This window comes from Echinops telfairi, unplaced genomic scaffold (assembly GCF_000313985.2).
Source record: "Echinops telfairi isolate 266 unplaced genomic scaffold, ASM31398v2 ScPeMD7_3533;HRSCAF=4204_1, whole genome shotgun sequence".
NCBI lineage: Eukaryota > Metazoa > Chordata > Mammalia > Afrosoricida > Tenrecidae > Echinops > Echinops telfairi.
The window spans coordinates 4,235,702-4,261,055 of NW_022107432.1; the positions used below are offsets into that span (position 1 = coordinate 4,235,702).

At 38.2% G+C, this 25,354-nt stretch overlaps 1 non-coding gene across 1 annotated transcript; it reads right to left on the bottom strand.

Moving 5' to 3' along the window:
- Positions 1–19,385: 19,385 nt before the first annotated feature.
- On the bottom strand, positions 19,386–19,525 carry LOC115871235. The gene has a single exon (XR_004047186.1). It is a non-coding gene; the product is annotated as a small Cajal body-specific RNA 11 (non-coding RNA).
- Between the last annotated feature and the right edge of the window lie 5,829 nt (positions 19,526–25,354).

Genomic DNA, 25,354 nt, shown 5'->3' on the forward strand with positions numbered 1-25,354 from the left:
ATCTTGTCCTAAATCTTCATGTATTTCCCTTTGGCACACTATACCAAGCATTTGCTCCTTTTCAAGTGACTGGCCTCTCCTGATGACATTGCCAAGGTACATAAGACACAGTCTGGCCAGCCGAGCCTCTGGGGGCATTCTGGCAGTATTCCCTCCTAGACACAGTCGTTCCAACATCAACAGTTGTCACCAACACGGTAATTCACAGTGTGTCCATGCTTCTCAGCTCTTCATTATTCATTGCCCAGCTTTCACATGCATGTAAGGTGATGGGAAGTGGTCATTGGACCCCCAAAGGGGTCATGACCCACAGGTTGAGAACCACAAGGTCTACATTGTTGCACACACTGGTGTTTGCATTGAAGAAGTCATTGGTCTTGAAAAAATCTGCCATGTAATCTCTATCATCATTTCTATAATGAAAGCCAGGTTTTCCATCTATTCATCCTTCTTTGTTTCCAACTTACACATTCCAATGATCGGTATTATTAATCCATTTGGTGTGCATGTTTTATCACTTTCAGGCTTAAGGAATTAGAATAACTCTTTAGTTTTTAGCACAGGTCAGCTAATTTGAATAATGATTTTATTTAACAATCTTTCATGTAGGTAAATAAATATTATCCCATTACACTACCAGTATTATGCTTCCACATAGATCTTGAGATGTCCTTTTTGAGAATGAATGCAGTGTCGCTCCTGGCAAGGTAAATCATCTGATGGTGTGACTCACAATGGTCAATCTCATTCACCTCTTGCCTACTTGTGCTGACATGTTCCATTTCATTTTCTGATTTCCATTATTCCTAGACTCACACTTTACACGTTTCTAATTCTGATTATTAATGTATATTTGTACCGGTTTCATCTCCTTTTGAGTTGTGTCTCATCAGCAGGTAAAAGTCCCCAAAGCTTTGCTCTATTCAAGTCACTGAGGTTGGCTCTGGTTTGAGGAGGCAGCTCTTCTGCATATTTGGAGTACCCTACAACCTGAGGGCTGTATTTTCTGGCACTACATCAGATAATATTCTGCTAATCATGAGATTTTCATTGACTAATTCCCTCAAAGTGGATCAGTTATTCCTTCATCCTAGTTCGCTTATAGACACTCCACCTAAACCTGTTCATCATGAGTTTTAAAAAAATTCCAGCATAATAGCAACATGTAAGTCACAATAGTATGACAAAATGACAAATGAGTGGTGGAACTGGTACACAGGAATTATGAAACACTGAATGTCTTAGCATATTTATATATTACAGGTCTCTGGTAGATCTGATAATGACTATGCAAACTCTACCTAGGACAGAGTAATCATATTATAACATAACTATGTGTGCTAGTCTGAGTTGACTAGAGAAACAAATCCAGAGACATTCATATGTGTATACGAAAGAGTTTTATATAAAAGAGCAATTGTATATTGCGAAAACATCCCAGCCCAGTCCAGATCAAGTCCATAAGTCTGATATTAGCCCATATGTCCGATACCAATCTATAAAACCCTCTTCAGACTCACAAAACACATACAATGACTCTGAATGCAGGAAGATCACAGGCCAGTGGGTGGGAAGTCTTGTGGATTCAGTAGCATTGTAAGCATCTCATGACTCCTCCAGTGCCAGGGCACTAGTGTAGCTCCAGGTGTCTTATCAGTAGGTGTGTCTTCCAGGGAGTGAGCATATGTCCCACCTCCAGTGAGCTAATTATTTCCTTAGCACCTCCAAATTAAGTCATCAACTGTGACCTGAGTCACAGGCTAAACTCCACCCCTTCACTCTTAATAGTCTCAAAATGACAACAGATTTTGTAACTACCACAATGTATTAGATAGGGCTCTATGGAGAAACAAACCACAACACTTTTGGTTTTATATGTATATATATAGATAGATAGGTTTATACAATGAGAAGTTATCTAATAGCCCATTAGTCCACACAGCAGTACAAAGGGCTCAGGTCAACTCACTTTTGTGGAACAGTTAATATACTGAAGATCCTTCAACTCACTTGGGCAAAATCTGCCCTCAGGCAGCAGACAGCAGGGTGGGGCAGATAGTCAGTAGCAGATGCAGAGCAGGCACAGATGGAATCTCAAGTGCTAATGATGCACACACACCACAGGAGCCACCAGCAAGGTGGTGAAGCGGGTCTCCAACGAGCCTCAAGCTCTACCAATGCATGGCAAGGTGGCACAATCCCAGTTAGTGCAGCACATGGATTAGGCAAAGGACTAGCTAGCTCAAGGTCCCATCAGCAGGGAGAAAGAGAGAAGGAGGGCAGCCTCTGAAAGCATTTATTTCAGTCATTCTCCAATCAAGCTTTGACCTGATTAATCGCTGCCCACATGTTCCTGCAAAACCCTAGTTGGCACAATAAACTTAACTATCACAAGAGCAAACTAACTCATCTAAGCAGGGTACTCTAGAGAAACACAACCAGGACACTAAGGATAAGTTTATACAGTGAAAAGAAATATAGGAGCTAATTTGTCCACACAGCAGTACAGAAAGGCTCAGTTCAACTCACTTTTGTGGAACAGTTAATATACCATAAGTCCTTCAAATCACAGGGTTGAGGGTTGGGTGGAGAAATGCTTTGGTCCAAGGTCAAGAAAGGAGACAGCAGAGTTCTCCCTGAGGCAAAACAGGCATAGTCTGCCTGAAGGCAGCTGACAGCAGGGTGGGTCAGCAACAGTCAGTAGTACAGGAACTTAGCAAAGAATGCCTGGATGGAATGTTGAGCTCAAGTAATGCAAGGTGACTGGATCCACCAATCTCAAGCTTAAGTGATGTATGTGCCAGCAGCTGGACGAAGCAGGTCTCAAAGGAGCCTCAACCTCTAGTGACATGATCCGTAGGTTGGGCTGGCCCACAGGTAGTGTAGCCACACAGGTTGAGGCAGAGAACTAGCTAAAGAAGTAGATCACCAGAGAGCAAGACAGGGCAGGTCTTGCAGAGCCATTTATCTCTGCCTTCCAATCAAACTTCCACCTGATTATTTCCACCCACATGTTCCTATTGACCAGGTTGGCACAGTAAACCTATCACACTAACTAACTATATGTTTATTTATATATCCCACACATAGATACATAAACATATGTGCTAAGAAGATGAACAGGTCAATCAACTCAGTCCACATATGGAGTTCCCTGAAATTCCTCATCAAGTACACCTACTACATATATAGTTTTCCCCTCTCTGCACTAGGACTCAGGTGCTAATTTATCAATAATCTTTTAAATTATCCTATGTTCCTTCCAGTCTCAAGAGTCTTGGATGAATAATTAATTTCATATTCTTTAAGTTTCCCTTCCTAAGACACTGGGATCACCCTCTAGATTGTATTTGGGGCATTGCATTACTCAATTGCCTGTATCTAACAAAATTTGCCAAAAATACTCTGTTCTGATTAAACAAAGAAAATGCTTTACTAAACCATGTTCCCAAGAATACTATAAAGGAATCCAGAGGATTTATTGATACATTTATATACATGTTATATGTATATGTGGATATACATATAGTGTATAATATATATTTATATGATTTAATGCTAGCATTTCTTAGCTGCATACATTTTAGCTGTCATTTATTAACTTTCAGATTTCTTCCCCAAGCAATGTAAGATGATTGGTAAATTTTTAATTCTAATGCACAAATAACATGTTGATTTCATACTGAAAAGCTATTTGAGGTAAACTGTTTTTATTCCTTTTGTAGTACCACATCTTCTGTGCTGGTGAAGGAAAATTAAAAAGCATTAATACTACTGTTAGAGTGGATAATGAGCAAAAGCATACAGTGATAATCAGGTAAGTTATACTTTTTATTTTCCCACTTAATTTAACATATAACAAAGATAATTTATCTGGGCATCATGCTTGTCATTTTAAATTGAGGCTATTCTGATTTGTATTCACATACATTGTGTGTTAGTATGGGTAGACTAGAGAAACATATTCATAGACAGTCATGTGTATAAGAAAGTCATATGTATATATAGACTAGAGAAACAAGTTCATAGACAGTCATATGTATATAAGAGCATATAAGAGAATATAAGTTGCAGGCTTGGAGACTCTCTACTGACAAGGCTGATTCCCTGGGAGACATCCCTGAAGAGAAGCAACATGGACCTACCCTGATGCAACCCTGGGTGCTGGATAAGTCACATAGAGATCCCTGCCAGCGCTGAGATGCTTACTCCACCACTTTTCATCCACAAAACTTTCCATCCAGTGGCCTGTGATTGTCCTGCATTTAGAATAATTGCATGTGTTTTGTGAGTCTGAAGAGGAATTTAGAGATTGGTATTGGGTATATAGGCTAATACCGGACTTATGGACTTGATTTGGACTGAGCTGGGATGTTTTCTCAATATTCAATTGTTCTTGTGCATAAAGCTCTATCTTATACATGTATGAGTGTCTATGGATTTCTTTCTCTAGTCTACCCAGACTAATACAGAATGCAAAAATTGGAAACAAAGAGGAAGGAAGAGTATTTAAAAAACATGACCTTACTATAGAAATGAAGCTAGAAATCACATGATAGAAAGTTACAAGACCAAGGACTTCCTCATAGCAAATACCTTTCAATAACACAAATGGTGATTATTTATATGGATTTCTCCAGATAGAATACACAGATATCACATTGACTACATCTGTGAGGAGAGACAATGGAGAAGAGCAATAGCAGCAACTAATACCGGGCCAGCGGAAGACTCTGGAACAGACTATCAATTATTCATATGTAAATTCAGGTTGAAGCTGAAAATTTTTCAAATAAATCTATGCGAGCCAAATAGAATATATGTCACCTGGATATCTATAACATCTCAAGAATAAATTTGTTGAATTAACCACTAAGGACAGGAAACCTGGTGAGTTGTGGAATTATATCAAGAATATAATTCTTAAAGAAAGCAAAAGTTCATTTAAAGACAACAAAGAAAGAAGAAACCAGCATGGATGTCAGAAGAGATTCTGAAACTTGTTCTTCATTATTGAGTAGCTAAGGCAAATGGAAGAAATAATGAAGTCAATGAGCTGAATAGGAAATTTCAAAGGGCAACTCAAGAAGGTAGAACAAAACATGATAATGAAATGTGCAAAAACCTAGAATTAGAAAACCGAAAAGGAAGAACACACTCAGCATGTATTAAAGGTAAGAAAACATTCAAGCCGCAAGTTGAAATATTGAAAGATTCTATATGCCAAATATTGAATGATGCAAGAAGCCTCAAAAAGAGATGGAAAGAATATACCACATCTCTGTACCAGAAAGCACTACTCCACATTCCACCATTTCAGAAGGTAGCATTTGCGCAAAGACCAATGATACTAAAGGAAGAAGTTCAAGCGTCCTTGAAAGCATTGGCCGAAAACAAGACTCCAGAATCTGACAGAATACCATTTCAAAGGTTTCACCAAGTTGATGAAGCACTAGAAGCATTTAATCATCTCTGCCAGGAAATGTTAGAATAACTATATGACCAACTGACAGGAGGAGATCCATATTTGTGCCCATTGCAAAGGACGGTGAGCCAACAAAATGCTCAAAGTAGGAACAATATCATTGATATCTCATGCAAGTAATCTTTTTGACTGCAGATCATCTAGAAACTGCAGCAGTACATGAGGTTCTGACTGGATTCATAGGAGGATGTGGAACAAGGGATATTATGGCTGCCATCTGATGGATCTTGACCAGAAGGAGAAAATATCAGAAAGATGTTTATATGTATTTCATTAAATATGCAAAGGCATTAGACTGTGTGAATCATAACTTACAGATAACCTTTAGAAGAATAGAATTCTAGAAAAGTTAATTGTACTCATGGAAAAATTGTGCATGGATCAAGAGGAAGCTGTGGAAATAGAACATGGGAAGAGTGCCTGGTTTAATATCAGGAAAGGCATACATCAGGAACGTATCTTCCCACCACATTAATTCAGTCTGAACAAATGATCAGACAATCTGGATTATATGAAGAGAAAAGTGGCATCAAGATAGAGGAAAGGTTTTTAACAACCTGTGATATGCAGATGATACAACCTTGGCTGCTGAAAGAGAGCAGGCCTCTACGCCCTTGCTGATGAAGATCAAAGATTGCAGCCTTCAGTGTAGATTACAACTCTATGTAAAGAGAACCACAATCCCCACAACTGGACCAATAAGTTACATCAAGAAGAATGGAGAAAGGATTGAAGTTGTTAATAATTTTGTCTGGCTTGGGCCCACAACAGTGCTCATAGAAGTAGCTATCACACGATCTAATTATTTGCTAAATTTACTACACAAGGCCTCTTTAAAGCTTTGAAAAACAAAGAAATTAATTTGAGGACCAAGATGCACCTGATCCAAGTCATGGTATTTTCAATTGCCTCATCTGCATGTGTAAGTTGGACATTGAATAAGAAAGACTGAAAAAGAATTGATGCCTTTAAATTGTGGTACTGGAGGAGAACATTGAAAGTAATATGGACTCCTAAAAGGACAAACTGATCTATCTTGGAAGACACACAGCTAGAATTCTCCTTAGAGGCAAGGATGGGGAGGCTTCGTCTCACATACTTTAGACATGTTATCAGGAAGACCGTTCCTTGGAGAAGAACAGCATGCTTGATAAAGTCGAGCATCTGAGAAAAAAAGGAAGATCCTCAACAAGATGAACTGTCCCAGGAGCTGCCTCAATGGATTCCAACAAAAGGAACAATTATGAGGCTGGCACAGAACTGGATGGTGTACATAGGGGTCATCAAGAGTCAGATTTGACTGGATCATACTTACCAACAAAACAGGGTAAAACAACCCCAGTGGATTTCTGAGACTTTGTTTATGGGAGTAGAAAGCCCTGTCTGTCTTTCTCCCATGGAGTCACTGGTGGTTTCTAACTGCAGACCTTGTGCTTAGAGCACACCATGTTGCCAGGGCTGATAGAGTCTAACAATTTAGTAATAGCTACTGGGCCCTCCAAGAGTTCCTGTCCTTTAAAGACGATGTCAATCCTAGAATAAAAGGCTAACATTTCAAATAAAATATTTCATCACTGCTTATTCCGTTCTTTTATTTGACCTGAAATATGCTTACTGAGATGCTGCTTTGTGGTTTTGCCTGATAAGCTAATCCAGTATAAATAATTTAGAATAAAAAGAAATTGACTACTTGCATATTCTGCTACTGAATACACAGCTTGTCTCATGGTATCTTTATAACCTGCGTTTTCTTTTTACGTTGTCAAAAGGTGAACTGTATCTCCAAAGCTAATAAAATCAAATTGAAACAAGCTGACAATGAGGGCTTACAATTTTAATAATACAGATAAAGAGGTAGAGAAAATTCTTGCCAAAATATGCAAAGCAAAGTCATAGTAATCATATGCTTGCAACACCTTTCTGATGGCTGTGTAAATGCAATTATAAATAAATAAAGATGAGCATCCTTTTATTAAGGGAAATTTGTAATATTAAAGGCTAGGTTCATAATACACTAAGCTTAAACTTAAAATACTTATATATTATTTAGCTACTTTAATCAATAAATGTCAGAAAAGTCAAATGTTTGTTGTTTGTGTGGTGGGAGCTGCAACTTACTTTTGGGATAAAAAAATAATCATAATTATTTTCAATAACAAAAGTTGCTTCTATTAATGGAATGTGCCTTTTCAGAGAGCAACTCTTAGGCAGAGGTGATTCAATGCTTTAATGTGTTTTCTCACTGTATTTTCATTGAAATTACCTCAACATCAAAAGTCACATCTATATTTTCTTTCTTTCATTGCACTATTTCAACGTTAAAATATGTAACTTTTTTTGTTTGGTATCTACATTTATCAAAAAGGATAACTAAACATCTGTTTTTATTTTGACCTTTCTTTTGGTAATCATAACATTTTCAAGGTAGCAAGTTCTATCACATCAATCAAACAATAGTGAAGTTCCAAAGGAACGTATTAGGAAGTGTACACACTTCCAAAAGAGTCTTCACAGTTCATTTACTAGAGACTGCTTGGTATGATGCAGAATGTATATCGTTCAGATTGTACACTGAATCTCTCCCCAAATTGGCATTCTCCAGAGTTGCCAGCTTTAAGCTGCTTTAGCTTACTTTCTGGTATGACCTTGCAGGTTGCTTTAATTGTTAAAACCTCATTGATTGCCACATGTCATTAGAAATGAGTACATTAAAGCTGCTTCCACAGATTTCAGTAGTAGAAAAAGTCTAGGAACCATTGAAATGTTAATTCCTAGATAATCCTGTCAGATGTGTTTATTTCTAAGGGAACAAATCATTAATGACTAATAATCATGCTGCTGTGGAGAAATGTTATGCTAATGAGTTTCCCAAAAGTAAACCTAAAAAATATATAAAGTTCTGGTTTTCATGGAGAAAAAGCTTAAACTTTGCAAAATGTTCATGAATGTCCGTAGTAATTTGTAAAATGATTTTCCTGTATAGTGATTGTGTAAATGGAAAAACGGAATAATAAAATCCTGAGAAAGCCTAAGAAGAAGCATAGCTGGAGAATTCAATTTGGAAATTAAGAGTCGTGCTTCCAACATACTAAATGCAGATACCAAATTAAGTATACAAGGAGTAAAAAATATAAAAGATAATAGAAGATATGTATAATCATTTCCTTGCTAGGAAGTATAATAAGAAGGCTAGAATCCTCTAAGTCAGAAAGGGCTCAACGGAAATAATAAATCACTTTTGTTACTTGGAATACATGACCGATTCCTGCTCAAGACAACCTCTCTGGCTGTACCCATACCCCATCACTTCTCCCATTCTCAAAGACTGCTTGGCCTCTGTGTCATCGATTTCTCTTATGTTATTGATTTCTCTTTTCCTGCTGGACTGAACCTAACTCTTTTCCATCACGTCTACTCCACCTCACAGAGATGCTATCTAAGGTTTCCAAGGCTATAAATCGTTAGAGGAGCAGACAGCCTCATCTTTCTTCCACAGAGTGACTGGTGGGTTTGAACCACCAATCTTGCAATCTAACACATAATCCATTCACACCCCCAGGGCTCTTTACTGGACCTCTGTCCTCAGAATAAAATCAAGCTTTAGGATACAAGTAGGATTTTAGTGAAAATAATACAAAAAGATTGCAGCAGAGCATCAATAGTGCACTGACAGAAAGAATTTGAAGCCAGTTCAGGAGAAAACGCAGAAGGAAGGCTATCACCACTGATGTCAAATGGACCTCAGCAAACAGTAGAAGATGCCAGAAAGATGCTATACATGTGTTTTGTTGACAATACAATGGCATTGGTCTGGGCGGACCATAACAAATGATAGATAACATTGTAAAGAATAGGAATCCCAGGCAATTGGTGTGTGTGTGAAGAACCTGTACAGCATCGCTGGAACAATAAGCACTATAATGACAAACAAGGACTACTACAGATGTCAAAGAATTCATTTACTTTGTTCCACAATCAACCTTCATGGGAACAACAGTCAAATATTCATATGTATTCTGATGGGAAAATCTTCTACAAAAAATTGCAAAATGCAAGGCCAAGTATTAAAATAAGACCTTTTCATAAAATTATAACATTCAAAATAAGGAAAACTGGTCATGCTCATGTTACTGAATTTGAAAGTGACTTAGTAAAATGAACTTTTATGAACTACACAAGCTTGTCATTAATGATCTTATTGGTAAATCTAGGTAAATAGCTTCGTTAGCATATTTATTAAAGACAGCCAATTTCCCTGCTAGGATTATCATATTATCCCAAGAGACAGGACAAGTCTGTTATATTAAAGATAACTCCCTCCTGGATTTCTATTCCTGTCAGAAATTACACTATGCGATATAGATTATCCATATGAAATAAACTTATAGTTAAAATGCTTAGTCTCTATTTGGAAAAAGCTTTGGATTTATAACTAAGGAATTAAAAAATAGTTTAATATTCTACATTTGATGGCTTTGAATTGATTTGTACTGGATGTGACAAGTTATGTGAATTGAAAAGGGTCATGCAATTAGAACAATTTCCTTTCCAATGAGCTTTCATATCAATAGTGCTTAATCTATGCAAAGAAAATATGCAAAAATTTAGAACTGAGCGTGTTGTGTGTGGGTGGTGGTGGGGTGGCTTTTCCTTATTAATCCCTGTATTCGCAGGACCCAACATATTTCTTTGTGGAACATTTTATAAAGATTTATTGAATGATTGATTGATGGAATGATTGAATGGATACAACATTTACAAAGTAGGTTTCAGATATCTCCGAATTAAACTATTAAAACAGAAACAAAGCACTTTATGTGCCTATAGTCGTAGTATCAACATATTACATTTAAAAAGGCAATTATCAGCTCTTATCTATTCTATCCAAATGCAAAATTAACTGTTTTATGGTGTCCATTATTATTCTGAGGGAAAATTCTATCCTAGAAATGAAAGTAATGTGTACTCTCTGATCCACTTCTGAGGTGATAAGAATATTAAACCAAGTAGTATCACAAGGTGAAATTAGATATTATGCTCATAATAATTAACCTCTCACTCTATGGTTGTAAGAACAATTAAGAACAAATTTATTAATAAGGTTTCATTGCATTAATATGATGATAATCATCATGTGAGGATCAGCCCCTGAGAGATTATTTTTCTTAAATAAAAGCAAATCAAGAATAAAAGATATCTCTCAAAGGACATTTTTGCCCTCAATTAATTAATTGAATCTTTACAACAGAGTTTCCAGTATTTCCTTTTTAAGGTTTCCCAATTTCCCTAATTGAACAAGTCCCCAGAGACCATATTTGGCCCAAAGAGGATTAATACTACTTCCTCTGCGGATTGGGGTCAGCAATAGATCAGTCCACCACTACTTTTATTTCTCGATAGTAAAAATGATCTCTATATTGTCCCACACAGAGAATAGATGTATACTCACACCCTGGTATAGTGGTTTATGCCTTGGACTGTTAACCACAAAGTCATCAGTTCAAATTCACCATCTTCTCTGAAAGAGAACCGAAAACACAAACCCACTGCCATTATGTCCATTCTGACAATTAGCCAACCTATAGGACCCGGTAGACTGCCCTGTGGGGTTCGGGATTATGAATCTTTATAGGAATAGAGAACCTCCGCCTTCTCTCAGGGAGCAGCTGGTGATTTCGATCTGCTCACCTTGCAGTCAGCAGCCCAAGGCATAGCCTACTACCTACCAGGGCTCCTCCGAGGGAGGAAGATGAAACTGTCTACTCCTTTAATGATTTACAGTCTCAGAAATGTACAGGGACAGTTCTACGCACTCAGGCCACGATGAGGGGGAATTGACTCAATGACTGTGCATTTTGGAGCATGGGCCCTTGACTTGTCCAACCCCCTGTCTACATTACCTTCATGCAAAACACTGTATTTTGCTAATTGAATGGGACTACTTGAATGATTCTTCCACACAAAAAAAGTTGTTTTAGGCAATATAAAATCTTCCCCTCAATGAGCAATTCCTAAAACATACTTCTTGGAAGGTCTATCAACTTAAATAAGTTTCTTCGAATATATATCTATATATCTATATTGACATCTACATCGACACCTGCGCCAACAACTACATCAACATCTACATCTATGTCTCTATCATCTACCATTTCCACATCTCAACCTTATCTTTCAGACCCGATAGTTTCTGTGTATAAAACTCTGCTGTGCACTGAATAATGTGGACCCGCAGCCCTGGCCTCTTTCTCCAACCAATTGTAACAAACAAAAATGTCTCCAGATATTGCCAAATGAACAAAGAGTATATAAGAATTTTTGTTTAATTTTATTTTGCCTTTTTTTCATACTAGCTTTGGATCAAAGAAAGGGAGCAAGCTTGTTTGCCTGTGTATTTTACATTTCTTTGCAAAGTAAAAAGAATATTGATTATGCTTAGGATTTAGAAAGCAGATTATCTTAAAATGCATCATGAATCAAAGACAAAGTTATACTTGTCAGTGTGACCTGGCTAGAATGTTCTTAGTTTATAAAAATGTGTTTGTAAGTAAAACACGGCAAAAATAACACCTACATCTTTTTGCCCGAGTTTTTAAAAGAAGTAAGCTAATGAGAAATAACAACCTGCCAAGATTTTTCTCTTTCAACTATGGTCACTTATAATAATCCTCTTGAGGAAGAAAAACACCTGAAGAATTAGCTAGGTTGAGAATTTTCAGTAACAAGGTTAGGTGTGAGTTGGAAATCAACCCCATGACAGTGAGTGTGGTCTGCTTTGGGGTGGGTGGTATAATGAGCCATGGTGGCACTGTCCGATACACATTAGACTATGAGCCTTAAGGTGGGCGGTTCAAGTCCACCAGCTGCTCCAGGGGAGAAATGTATCTGATCCAGTAAAAACTGACCAGCCCAGATTTGCTATGGTTCTCTGAGTCATAATCAATTCCAAGGCAGTGGAATTGGTTGGTTGATTTAGGCTGTTATAGTGCAGACATGTGCAAAAGTTAAAGTCTTTTCATCACAGACTTCACTGTTCTGTTTGATCTTAATATCCCCAGTTCAGATACCAGTGAATAGTCTGCACCCCAGTCCTCCGGCCATCTCCGGAGCAATGAGCTGTGGCTACGGTTCAGCCGACGGCCACGGCGCTGAGCTGGGATCCACATGGCATTCCTGACACCACCTCCTCTTCCGTGGTTACTGCAAGTTCAGACTATAAAATCCATCAAACATTGAACCCAACGCGGGAGAATAGGATGGAGGAATGTAGATATCATGGAAGCTCTGTGTCTTCCCCCACAAAAGAGTCCCTTTAGCTGCCACCATAGGCATTTTTTTTTTTACTGTAGCATCAAGAAATCTCAGCCAAACTTTCAGCTATGTGAAACGTGTAATTTAATCTTTTAAAAATCAACTTAGACAATTCCCGTTTCCATTCTCCATTCTGATGCTAGAAGAGAGCCTCAGTTCCAGTCCGTGAGAGTTTAGTCTTCTGTCCCTCAGATTTCATCGCAGAGCCAGGGGACTGAGTGAGTGCCAAGCACAGGTGGTGGGGGGAGCTCTCAGGCAGTTGTGTCTTCCCAGCATTCAGGTCTCTGCCAAGCTATTCCGGCCTCATCTGGTTCTGTTTATTAGACCATGCAGAGGGCAGAGCACAGGACTCCTTTCAACACAAAGAGGGAATCTAACCTAGTGTTTTCAGCTTCATAAGGAAAAGATAGAAGGGAGGGGGCTATTGGAAAATCTAAAGGTTAGATCTTTCAAAAAATTCACCCAGCAGCTTCTTAAAACATACCTAATGAACACTCAATTTATCCTCAAGTATGAAGAACTGAAATAGTCCTATGACTACACTATAGAGCTCGTTTTACAAATAGCTTCTTGTATGGATGCTACAGTATGAAACAATTGAACATGGGGCGTCGCTGGTCAAAAGGAGGCTGAAGCATGCAGAAGGTAGTGAGGAGCAGTCGGCAGAGGACTAGCAGAAGTGCCTTCCTCTCACATCAGTCCTAGCCTCATTCCTCAGTCACTGCTCTCTTGTAAATCCCTTGCTGTGAATAGTATTACTGGTGAAATAGATAGAAGTGAGTATATTCATTTTGGGGGGAGGAAGGATAGAATTGAATAACTGAAATTCTATTTTATGTGCTTCTTCAAATAATAGTTAAGGTACAACCAAAGCATTTTAAAAAAATTCTTACTTATGCCACTGTATTTTTATGGGGTGAGAGTTGTCATTCTTCAGTGAAATTTAATTTAGCAACCAAAATAGATCTTTAAACTTCTATTTTGATAAGGCACGGTCATTTCACTTTTCTTGGTAATAAGGAAGCACAGCAGCTAAAACACATTATAGAAACAAGTTACTTATAAGCATAAGGTTACTGATAAGCATATCCTAAAACCACCACTGACTGAGAAACCCTATATTAGTTACTTAACAACTTGGAAACTCATTTCTTTTCTTGTGTCAAATGCAGGTAATAAGTTAACCCACAGCTTGACTGAGGACATTGTGCACACCAAATAATACATCAAACATGTTTTGTATTTAGAATGTGTTCAATAATTGTTTTACTACAAATAATTGCAGTATGAAAAATGTGCATGATTTTCAAAATAATGGGTCAAACATGTAAATATATTATTGTGTACAAGAACATAAAATGTCTATTTCAATCAGCACTATGACATTAATATTTTGGCCATATATGTGTACAATGTAGTTTTAAATTCATGAGTACTGGAGTTGGATAGCCAGAGTTCTAATTTTGTTTCCTCCACTCTCTGTGCAATTTGTGACTAGTCACATACTTTTTAAGCATTTACTAAACCATTGAGTACTAACATTAAACCAGGTAAAAACAGTAATCACTCAATAAATGGTAGTTATGATGATAATTTTATCATCAACATTGGTCTCTTTTTTTTTAATTTATGAAGTTTTCTTTTTTTTTCTGCAGCCCCTTTGGCAAATAATTTGCACATCATATAATTCAACAGTTTTATAATTTAATCATAACATAGAGAATTGTATAATTTATTATTATGTTTACCTAAATATTGTATGCTGCGTAAGATTTGGAAAGGTTACCCAAATACCTAAATAGGATTTCAAAAAATTTACCAAGATATACTCATCTAGTGAATAATTTAATCAAATTCAATAAAGTTGGGAAAACTTCAGGAGACCTCAAATGGTAAATTGGATACCCAAAATTGGGGGATAAAGGCATTACGTGGTTGGCTTACAAACTTTCATAGGTGGGAGAACATATTCACAGGTTTAAAAGATTAATGTATAGGTGTTACTTAGTTGCAATTGTGAGGGTAAAGCATTATATACAGGTGCCAAGTTGGCAAGGGGTGGATTGATATAGTTAAAGTTTATTGTGCCACCCTGGCCGATAAACACGTGGGGTTAATTGAAGGGCAGAAAGATAAATGGCTAGGTGAGCCTCGCATTTCTAGTTCTCAGGTCTCTTGCTTTGTGATGGTCAGACCAGGGTGCAGCTGCCTTAACCAGTTCCCTGCTTCAGCTGGAAGGCTCACTTCCTGCAAGGCATCCCTGAGGAGAAGCCACATGGACCTACCCCCATGCAGCCCTGGGTGCTGGAGCAGCCGTGCGGAGAACCCTACCAGTGCTGAAATGCTTGCAGATTCACTGACTTGGCTTTCCTCCTGCAGTCGGCATCATTGCATGTGTTTTGTGAGATGGAGGAGGACTTTGTGAATTAGAGTCAGACATATGGGCTAATGTTGGGCTTCTGGGCTTGGGCAGCACTGGGTTGGGATATTTTCTTGATGTGCACTTACCCTTTATATAAAAAGCTCTCTTATACATGAGTTTCTGTGGATTTGTTTCCCTAAAGTACTCAGACTAACACAAATGGAAAGTGATAAATGTGAAGTACTACATAAAGCTTTGCTGAGTAGCTGAATGAATGAATGAATGAGGTGATAGGTGAATTAAGTAATATGAGGAAGACAAAGACAAATCAGAGGAAGAGAAACAAAGGCATAATAGTTTATAGACAACTTGTCAAAATACATCCCTATACACTAAAATATGATTTTAATAATTTTAATAACTCAGACATTGAGTTGTTTACTGCTGCATTTGTGAATTTGGCATCCATTTGTTTGTCATAGATCAGAGTGCAGATGATGAAGGTTTGAAAGCACCAGAAGAGAATTATTCCAAGCATCAGAATTTTAAACCTGAGTGTAGGTACTTATTTCTTTGATTATAAATGTAGGGAAAAAAGGATTTGACTTTGGAAGTATTTGCTAAGGAATGATCATACACGCAAAAACACAAATTCTAGGAATTGAGCCAGGATCCAATTTCTTCTGTCCCTGGAGTGTTTTATTTAAGGAAACCATTGATTTCTGCCACTATTCTGAAGAAACACATGTGAAAAGGTGGCCAAAAAATCTACCTCTGATTCATTTTTCCAGGATCTCGGCCAAGGGTCGACCAACCTCTTTTGCAACAGCACAAGAGCTGCTTTGCTGATAGTACGCTTTTATACTTTGAGCTCAAATTTTGACTCACATGTTGAAAAAGGAAAGAAAAAACTCCCTGTGACAGATTCTATGAGTCTTAGAAACTTTAGCTTGCTTCTATTTAATATTTAGGAGGAGGAAAAACTACTACAATCAAATGAAGTTTTTCCAAAAGAAAAACTGTCAACAGCTTGCCGTTTGCCTGAGGCTTACTTGAGGGCATTTCCTTATGAGCTACTAAAGTACGATTAAAATCATCCAGCTTCCTGCCATGTGGTTTGAAGAAAACCACAAAATAATTTGCTATTTTTCTTTATTACTGGATAAACATACTTTCAAAATGGGTCCATAAAAATTCTAAACTTCGCATATTAAAATAATGAAGCATATGAATTCCTCCCAGTAAACTAGAACATTTTTCCTTAGTGCCTATGGACCGAACATTGTACTCTCAGAATTGGCATCAGACTCATACATAAACCATCAGAAAGCAATATGACACATGCATAGCATTCCTGATGTTCTTGTCAAGAGGAATCCTGTATTAGGCACGAGAAAAAGTAACATGTGGTGATCGTGAGTCAGTGATGCTCTATCTTTGAACAGTTACACAAATGCAGCTTTAAAAAGGAATTTGTCATTTTTAGGAGAATTATAGAAAGCAGAATTGGAATACAAGGGAAGCTATGTGATCTGTACCACGCATTGTTGCTTCCTTAGAGGCTATTTTAAAGGTACCTAGATATCGTTTTATCCAGTGTGGTAGGACACACAGACTCAGAATGACTTTTATGAAATATGTTCATGTTGCTGACAATTCTCTGGAGAGGACATAGTGCCCTATAAAAGTGGACCATGCAGGGGGCAGCACTGAGGGAGAAGGTAATAGCCAGCTGGAATTGTGGAAGACAGTTTCTGTGTAGTAAACTGGGCAGAGTTAGTTAGGTTCTGTGGAATTGATGAGGATTAGAAATGTTGAAGAGTTCTGGCTACAGATGGCCCCTATTTGTTCAGTATCATCCTGGGCAATTAGGGAAGGTATATAGTTGCCGACGAGTGTGAGTCCCCAGTAAGAGAGAACAGAGGGTGCAGAGTGGCTGTGTTAGTGTGGGTTGACTAGAGAAACCAATCCAGAGACACTCATGTGTGGATAAGAGAGGACTTTCTATCAAAAAACAATTGTCCATTAAGAACACATCCCAGCTCAGTCCAGGTCAAGTCTGTAAGTCTGAGATTAGCCCATATGTCTGATACCAGTCTATAAATACCTCTTCAGACTCATGCAATACATGCAATGACGTTGAATGCAGGGAGATCACAGGCTATTGGATGGAAAGTCTTGTGGATCTAGTGATGGTGGAAGCATGTCAGCACTGGCATGGATCTTCGCACGGCTCCTCCAGCTCCAGGTCTCTGGCTCCATCAGCGTAGCTCCATGTGGTTTGTCTACAGGAATGCATCACAGCAAGTGTGGGTCTGGCCTCCAGTGAGCTATTTATCTCCATAGTGCCTCCCAAGGTGGTCATCAAGCTGCCACCTGATTGACAGGCTAAACTCCACCTTTCCAGTCTTAATTGTTTTAAGTTGACACCAGATTATGTTAACTACCACAGTGGCCTTACTTGGCTACTCAAGAAAGGACACTGACCAGCCTCAAGGTAGGGCCTCAAAATTTCCCAAAGCCTCACAAATTGACCAATATGTGACATCATGCTAACCAGAGAAAAGATTGAACTTGTCAGTGATTTTGTTTTGCTTGGATCCACAATCAATGTTCATGAAAATAGTAATCAAAAGAGATTAAATGCATTGCATTGGGTAAATCTGCTACATAAGATTTGTTTAAGGTGTTGAGAAAGCAAAGAAGCTACTTTGAGGGCCATAGCATTTTCAATCACCTCATATAAATGTGAAAGCTAGACATTGCATAGGGAAGACCAAAGAAAAGTTGATGCATTTGAAGTATAATGCTGCTGAAGAATATTGAAAGTATTGTGGGCTGCAAAAAAAAAAATTAGGCAGGTTGGTCTTGGCAAAAGTTCAGGCAGAATGGATCTTAGAAGAATGGATGGTGATGCTTTGTTTCACACGCTTTGGGACCAGTCCTGGAAAAGAGATCAGGCTTGGAAAAATAGAGAATCATCAAACAAAAGGAAGGTCACTAAAAATATGGATGGACACAGTGGCTGCAACAATGAGCTCAAACATTAGAACATTTTGGGAATGGCAAAGGACCAGCTGGTGCTCTGTTACGCACAAGGTCACTGTGAGCTGGAACCAACTTGAAATCGCTCAGCATTTAACAACACACTGCTTGAAACTATGTTCTTTCAGCCACCTCATATACCTGCAAATTTGCACAATGGAAAAAGAAGACAGAAATGATGCATTTAAATTATGATGCTGGCAAAAGAAATGTGAATATACCACAAATTTTCAGAGGGAACAAATGAATCTTAGAAAAGATGCAACCAAAAAGCTCCTTAGAAATAGGATGATGAGACTTCAATTGATTACTTTGGATGTATCATCAGAAAAGACCAATCACTAACAAACAATATCAGATTTGGTAGCGGTCATAAAAATCTAGAAAACCCTCAATGAGAAGGATTGATAACATAGCCAAAAAATAATGCACTCAAACATACCAGTAATCACCCAAATGGCACAAGCTTGGCTACATACATTCATTCTGCGATACCTTAGGTAATGCGCCTGGATATGGTGCAGTGGGTAGAATATGGAGCTGCTAACCATGAGGCAATGGTTTGAATCCTCCAGCTTCTCCATGGGAACAATATGCAATGCAACTGTCTGCTTCCACAAAGATGTACAACCCCAGACCCTGTGGGGCTGTTCTACTCTGTCTTAGCAGGTCACTATGAGTTGGAATGGATTCAGTAGTAGATAGTAGGCTATTTATAGGTTTCCATTAGTTATAGGTTTCCATAACTTATGTCGCTAACATAAACATATTTCACAGGCATATGTTTGGATTCTTTTTTGAAAAATAGTTCCCTAGAATTCAGTACACATCTTGTAGTTCCCAGTGTTTCACAGATACCACTTTGTGCTGTATCAGGAGCTAACAGCGCGCAATAGCCCACACATTGTATAAATCTGTCATCAATCCCCCAAACCTTTTTTGCACCAAAGTGTTTCCTCTGGTCATAAGCAGCCTTTTCTTTTCATTTTGGTGCTCATTCCATTATCATAGTTATGGATTCCTTTCGCATTTAACACGAAATTGACTTTGTAATAAAAACAAACAAACAAACAAACAAACAAAAAAAACCCTTATGGTCTATTCTGACTCATAGCAACCCTGCAGGGCACATTTGAACTTTCCCCTATGAGTTTGTGAGACTGTAAATCTTTTTTGGGGGGAAATGTCTTCTCATACCTTTAAGAGCCAGCCCTGTGCTTAGGACAGCCGTGCTAAACTGAGAGGGAGATACTGTATGTCCTGCCTCAGGCCTCCCTGCCATGGCTGAGCACAGGGGAGCAGGGACGCACAGGCAAGGACGAGGAGACTGTAAATCTTGATGGCCATAAAATGGCCCATCTTTCTTCCAAGGAGCAGCTGTGGGTTTCAAACAGCTGATTTTGAAGTTGTCAGCCCACATGTATCCGCTACGCCACCAGGGCTCCTTTTTAACTTACGTAATCATAAATTCTGTAAGAAAAATCACAAAAGACTCTTCATAATTTGTAAGAAAAAACACAAAAGAAAGACATTTCAAATCCTACATTTCAAAGTTACTTTTAAATCTTTAAGCATTCCAACTATATTTCTACCATCTCATTTCTAAATAAAACATGATGCTACTATTTTTATGTATTAATACCCTACTTTAGAATTTGCTTCCTCTTATGATAAATGAGGATTTGCTTCTCATATAGTTTTCTCTGCCCACAATGGTCCTCTCAAAAATTAAATCCATTTTCTGAAAAGTAATATATGAAAAGCATTATTATGTATGGCATAGGCTGCATTGTTCACAGCCAAAGCGAAACTACTATAGAAAAGAAAGTGGATTACTGCAGAGCCATGGGCAAGGGACTGCTACATCTTTCTCCAGCTGAGCAGTTGGTGAGTTCAAACTCCTGCCCTTTCGGTGAGTAGCCGATTTCTTAACCATTGCCCCACCTTCTATATACTGTATACATGCACACTATGATCTTCTCCAATCTCACCTTGCAATAAGAAAATAATTGCCTTGTTTTATTTATTAGCATAATTTCCATTATACTGATAAACTAAGGATTTTGTTTTGTTTGATTTTTATTGCTTTGTTTCTTAAGGTGTCTTAGACCTGCCACATGACTGCTAGGGAAGTCTTCAGTTGATGAATTTCCTTAGTTTATCTGAGTGATTTCTGAATCTCTCAGTTTCTCTTTCTTTTTTTTTTTTTTCAATTTTGCTTGAGAATGAATGTTACAGAGTTACTTTTTGAATTAAAGGATACATTGAAGGTAACCAACCTGCCTATCTATGTATATCTTTACCTTCGCCTTAATTTTACTCCTAGAATTGTTTATACAAAATGTGATTCACTTTCTCTAAGAATTTGAATGCATTAATACATTGATTTCCAACATCATGAGTTGCTGTTGAATATCTAATACTTTTCAGATATTTACTCTTCATGAGGGCTGAAAACTGCAAGGTCAGCAGTTCAAAACTGATATAGTTAGTTTACTGTGCCAGTCTGGCCGGTAACACACATGGGGTTAATTGAAGGGCAGAAAAATAAATGGCTTGGTGAGCTTTGCCTTTGGAGTTCTCGGGTCTCTTGCTTTGTGATAGTTGGACCAGGGTGCAGCTGCCTCAGCCAGTTCTCTGCTTCATCTGGCAAGGCTCACTTCCTGCAAGATATCCCTGAGGAGAAGCCACATGGACCTACCCCGATGCAGCCCTGGGTGCTGGAGCACCCGTGTGGAGACCCCTGCCAGCACTGAGCTGCTTACACGTTCACTGACTCGGTTTTCCTCCTGCACTCGGTGTCATTGTGTGTGTTTTGTGAGATGGAGGAGGACTTTGTGGATTGGTGTCAGCCATATGGGTTAATGTTGGACTTGTGAGCTTGGGCAGCACTGGGTTGGGGTGCTTTCTTGATGCACACTTACCCTTTATGTAAAACTCACTCTTACACATATGAGTTTCTGTGGATTTGTTTCTCTAACGTACCCAGAGTAACACAAAAACCATAAGCTGCCTGTTGGCAGAAAAAGGAGGCTCTCTACCCCTGTAAAGATTTACAGTTTTGTAAGCCCGCAGGGGCAGTGCTTTTCTGTCCCAGAGGGTTGGAATTAGAAGAGACTTGACAGTGAATATGGGTGATAACTTTAATTTATCTCACTTGGAAAACTTTCAGTATCCTCTCTGTAGTTTCACCTTCTGAAACTTAACCCAGTTAATTTTTCAGTGTTCAACTTTTATCATTATGAGCCTGTTAGTGTCATGTTATCAAATTTCAATCACTGTCATAGTTTATAAGGTTATTTTGAGCATTACATTTAAATATTGTAGAAGTAATCATTTAGCTGCTGACCCAGAAGTGGGTAGTCCAAAGCCACCTGCCATGGCAATCTACTTGTGGGCAAACTTCCCGCCATGGGGACAACTGTGGGGTGGTTCTGCTCCGTGCACAGGGTCAATGGGGTTGGAGTCTAGCTGTCATGGGTGGTGACAATGTTTCAACATGAGATGCAGTCTGCTTTGTTTGTTTGAATGTCTCTTTCAGAGTTCTGGTTCTTGTGTTTTTGTATGGTATGTTTTTCCTTTCTTTTTATTTTGATAGGAAAGTCTTACTTTGGGGGAAACTTTTAGAATATTTTCTTCATCTTTAGTTTTCAGAAATTGCCCAAAGATGGTGTTTTGATTCATTGTTCATTATGCTGGGGGCTGTCTGAACTCTCTAACCCTGTGATATGGTTCTTCAGGTTGACTCTACTGATTTCTTACATTATTTTCCATCTCCACTTTGTGGGTCCTAATATCTGGGTTACATAATTTACTTATATTTTTATACTCCTTTTAAATTTCATATAAGCGCTCTAATTTTTTCCTCCTTAATCTTATTCTAGTTGTTTTAGGAAGTGAATAATCTTCTGTTTTCTCCTTAAGGGTGGTACTGAATTATAGGTTTGAAGGTTCCTCCTGTTCTCTTGCAGATGCATTGAAATGCAAAGGGTCTCATTGAAGATGGCTTTAAAAGGTGGAGGTTCATAGTTGTCTGTGCAGGGCTCAAGGAAAATGTTGAGACACTGATGATGGCTGTCAGCACCATCAGGCACAAGAAGGTAGAAGTAGTACTACAGAGAACTTTGAAGAGAAAAGAAAAGAGCTCAAAGTCAATTCTGACTCATAGCTACCTTATATAGAACAGTAGAAGCTATAAATCTTCAAGGGAGTAGATAGCTCATATTTCCCTGGATGGACTGTAGGTTAGAACCTCATACTTCTCAGCGGTATGAATCGTACTCAACAATCTCCATGCCCCAAAGGAGCTTTGCCATTGGAGAACCCAAACCACTGCCCAGCTCATGGTGTGATACAGATGATGAAGGTCTAATCGCCTTTGTTGTGTGGGTGAGTGGGAATACTTGGTTACAAAGTATGAGAAGGGGAACGAAGTATCCACTTGCACTCAGCATGCACTTCAAAACAATGGCATATGGTCATCATAATCAACCACCTCTGCCTTCTCTATGGCCGCGAGTCAGGGGTCAGGCATGCCTCCACGTTCCATCCTTCTTTACCTATTCTGATACCAGCCATTCCTACCACACCCCTCAACATCTCTGCTGGGCCCAATATTTCACTGCAATGGCCACAGAGAAGACATCGACAATATTCATAATTAAGGGGGCTTACTAGTGAAGTGATGGGAGAAAGATGAGACTTCCTTCTCCTGTTAATGTCGACAGTCTCAGAAACGCACAGGGGTGGTTCCCCCTCTCCCATCCAGTTGCAATGTGTCAAAGTGGACTCGATGGCAGTGGGGTTGGGGTTTTATTAGGTAAGTTAATAAGTTCTCACAAATCACCATCACGCGTTTCTATGTCTTCAGATCATAGAAGCAGCTCTCCTCAGCCAGCAACCAAGTCTCTCTCTCTCTGGTGCTCAGCTCTTAGCTCTGGAGTCCCTTGGTCTCTTCCTCCATGGATCAGGAAGAGCCCCGATCCTGTTGCTGTACCTCACAGTGCTTTCATCTTGGGGTGTCTCCTCTTGCTCTGTGCTGTCGTCCCTGTACATAGTCTCTTGTGCCTCTGGTCTCAGCCTCCACCATTTTAAACGGAAATCTGGAACGTGTTCTTTTAATTGTCCTGGCCCCTTTTCTGTGTGCTAGAGATAGCTCTGATACACAGAACACTGGCTTTAATGGAGGTATGTTTTTTGTCTTTTAGCAGAACACACCCACAAGGAAACCAAAGGTGGGACTTGGTTCCAACCCTCTACTAATGTCAGAACTTAATTCCACACTAATATTGTCCATTAGTATAACAGAGAACTCCCTCCTAATGGGATTAAAATCACAGACATGTAGTCCAGAGTTATATGACATAAGTAATTGTGCCTACAAGGACCATAATAATTGACTACATCTCAACCTGTGGTTTGTGTCCCTGCTATTCTCTTATATTCTGCAACCTACAGCCTTAAAGAATTCTGTGGAAGAAATTGACTTGCTTCTACTATCCTCCTGTGAAGGCACTTTTCTGTTTGAAGGCAGAAGGTAGATAGAAAAGGGTTAACGGGTTCTTCCTCCAAAAGCATCCCTTCCATTGATATATCTTCTTATATTTGTATTCCTTTGTGAGTTAATATATTGCGTTATTTAAAGAAAATGAAGAGGAAATTTAAGATAATCACCAATGTTGATACTTCATCTTTAACTAGAACTACTAACAAAATTTACTTTAACAATAGAATCCAGGTGTGATGTAGTAGTTAATACTATTTCCTACCTGGAGAACATAACATCTACTAAAGGGGTGAATGTTCTGAGGCTCTTTATAAGATATGAAATAAGAAAGAAAAAATAAAAGTGAGATTAAGACAAGCTGTCAACAATTTATCTTATTTTCATGTCAAACACACCATCATTAAGCTCCCCTAACCCAGAACCCTACTTCCTTTCTCCAGTGCTTGACTTCTTTTGTCTATTTATTTAGGCTACTCTACATCTCCAGCAACTCAAACATTTACCAAACAAAATTATGGAGACACAGTATTTGGTGCATAAATATCGACACATATCTTTTAATACTTTCTCAGCCGAATTTTTCCTAGTCCCTCATTTTCATTAATTTCATTAATGCTTAGGTAATACTTCCTTTAAATATGTGATTTGAACTATCTCTTTCCAACATTATTTATGCTTATTGTGTTTATTGAAAGATAATCTATTTTATACTCTTATGGAAATTAGCTCAAATATTATTGCTTGCTAAATATACCTACACATAAAAATTATACTGGCTATTACAAAATCAGATCTACTTTTTTCAGTATATGTATCCTTTAATTTTATCTTATTGATCATATTCTTCACATCTGTATTTAACAAGTTTTTTCAAATCAATCTTTTTTATTGTTTCTAGACTACATTTATGTTTTAATTAAATTCTACTTGAATTTCAAACTTTTTTTTACTTTGAGCATTTATTAATTTAAGCATTTCTTTTACTTTGTGGCTTATTAATGCAAAATATCTCAGTTTGTACTTTGTACTTTGATTGCTAATAACTTTGCAAGTTTTGTTTGTTTATTTCTTTCTATTTGTTAGTTGGTTTGGTTTACATGTATTGTTGTTAAATGCCTTAAATATGGTTCTGACTCCTAGCGACACTATGAGTACTGGAATGAAAGTGCCTGTTCAGGCAGCATCCCCACAATTGTTACCTTATAAAGGCCTCTTTAGCAAATCTTAAAGTGCCTAGTGGTGTGGTGGGCTCTGCTTTGAGCTGCTAATCGCAGTCAGAGATTTGAACTCAGGAGTCTCTCCACAGATGAGGCTGTCCACTCTAGATTTAAAATACTAGAAACCTTAGGAAGCACCTATACTCTGTCCTAAAGATTCAACAGGAGTCAGAAATTACTTGATGGCTGTGAGTTTGCTTTTGCAGGGTTATTGTAGGTTGTTGTTGATTAAGTCTTAAATACAATACACAAACACAAAGCAAAGATAAATGATCTAGATGAAGTGTAATATTAACAAGCAGTCACAATGGTGCCCTACAGATTCATGACCATGTTACTTAACAACAGAGCATTGAAAAAAATAAATAATTTGTCAGAAAACTATTACTGGGATGCTACTCAATATTTTGAGCTCCTCTTTCATTGGT